Source organism: Myotis davidii, unplaced genomic scaffold (genome assembly GCF_000327345.1).
Source record: "Myotis davidii unplaced genomic scaffold, ASM32734v1 scaffold189, whole genome shotgun sequence".
Taxonomy (NCBI): Eukaryota; Metazoa; Chordata; class Mammalia; order Chiroptera; family Vespertilionidae; genus Myotis; species Myotis davidii.
Window position 1 is genome coordinate 2,627,284 of NW_006383017.1, and position 2,091 is coordinate 2,629,374.

General features: G+C 44.9%; 1 long non-coding RNA gene across 1 annotated transcript in view; it reads right to left on the reverse strand.

Annotated features, from left to right (window-relative positions):
• The window catches only part of LOC102768039, a 603,801-nt gene that overhangs the window by 408,758 nt on the left and 192,952 nt on the right, over positions 1–2,091 (reverse strand). The gene's annotated exons all lie outside the window — the stretch shown is intronic.

Genomic DNA, 2,091 nt, shown 5'->3' on the forward strand with positions numbered 1-2,091 from the left:
TCCTCCCCACCCTCCCGCCTCCCTCCCTCTCTCCCGGTCCCCTTTGCCTGCTGACTTTCAGCATCTGTGTCTGAGTCTGGAGCATAGCGACTATTGGGACATGTTTATTTGTTTACTTGAGGCTCAAGTAGAAAGAAAAGCAGGAAAAGAAGACACAATTTCCCAAGGACTAGCACTGGTTAAAGCACAGAGAAATAGCACAGACATTCACAGGGACTTTTTTTCTTTATCTTCCTTTTTGAAAAATGTTGCCGGTGTAGTAAGTGTTGGAGACATCACTTTCTGAGATTCCTCCTTCCCTTGTCTGTTCTCACGCGCCTCTGTGAACAGCTGATCCTCTTCCAAACAAGGGGAAGATGGCCCAGAGGCTGTGCTCTCCAAACAAGAAAACTAAGAGGCTGTGCTCTCTAAAAGGTCGCACGTGCGTTTAAGAAATTCTCTGGACGCTCATAAGCCACCTGATTCGCTAGGTGAGATCTCTTACCACATTAATCACAGTTTAAGTAAGGAGCAGGTGGGGTCAATAATGACAGAGGAATGAGAATGGACGAAAAGGGAAGGTGATGAATAATTACTTAAAACATGGTGATTAATGGAACATAGACATTTAAAAATAATAAAGTTTAAACTTGGGGTGGAAAACAGGAAATAACAAAAATAAGAACCAAGTTGCCAAAACAGTAAAATAAGAGAGTAGAAAAAAGAGAGGATGGTAGCCTGGCTGTGGTGGCTCAGTGGATTGAGCATTGTCCAATGGACCAAGAGGTCCTGGGTTCGATTCCCAGTCAGGGCACGCGCCTGGGTTGTGGGCTCGATCCCCAGTAGGGGCATGCAGGAGGCTGCCAACCAATGAGTTTCTCTCATCATTGATGTTTCTATCTCTCTCCCCCTCTCCCTTCCTCTCTGAAATCAATAAAAATATATTTTAAAATAAAATAAAAATGATATCAAACTATATGTGTATAATATAATAAGCAATATAGTTGCTCTTTGTCCTATTCCTGGCACAGAGCTCCTAAAAGTCTTGGAAATTCCTGAGCAGTAGGAGTATCTTTTTGTATTCATAAGGATCCCTTTTTTTTATTATCCTTGAATTTATGTTGAGATAATAGAGGTGGGGCCCCTAGGTATCCTGAGGATGGGGCTGGTCATCAGAAAGACCAAGTGATCAGAGGGTTGGGGCTTTCAGCTCCATCTACAGACCTAGGGTGAGGGTGGTGGACATTAAACTTTATAAAAACTCTTGGACAATGAGATTGGATGAGCTTCTAGGTAGGTGAGCATGTGGAGGTGTTGAGAGTGTGGTGTACACAGAGAGGGCAGGGAAGCTCTGCACCCCTTGCCACATACCTTGCCCCATGCATCTCTTCCACTTGGCTGTTCCTGAGCTATATCCTTTATAATAAGCCTGTAAATGTAAGTAAAATGCCTTCCTGAGCTCTGTGAGCCATTCTAGCAAATTACCAAACTCAAGAAGAGGTCTTGGGAACCCCAACATGTAGCCAGTCCTCCAGAGTACAATTGGCAACCTGGGACTTGTGACTGTTATCTGAAGTGAAACTGAGCCCTTTAACTCCTGGGATCTGACACTGATTCCCGGTAGCTAGTGTCAGAATTGAGTTGAATCATTGGATACCCAGCTGGTGCTGAAGAATTGATTGGTGTTGGGACATACCCCAGGAAATGTTACTTGGCAACTTGTTTGGGTTTTTGTATTTGTTTGTTTGGGGGGTGGCGGGGGATAGCTTAATGATGATCATAAACTTCCAAAGGAAGGACTTTGCACTCTCACATCATTCTTTCTGTTAGTTGCATAACAAAGCAGACACTCTAACCAGAACCCCTGCAATCCCTTTACCAGTGTGAGTCAACCCCTGGCATATGTGTGCTTTTCTTTAGCTGCCTGCACCTGCACGTCTCTCCTGAGGCCTGACATTGGGCCTCTCGAGCCCCTGGCCCGAAAGCACTGAGAAGCAGGAGGACCTGCCAGGTGATTATTAAAACCCAGCTCCTGGCCCCCAGTTGGTACAGTTTATACTCCAGAGTTTCCCAAAAGGACCAGGCAGGTGCCGGAACTTTATACAAAAATAA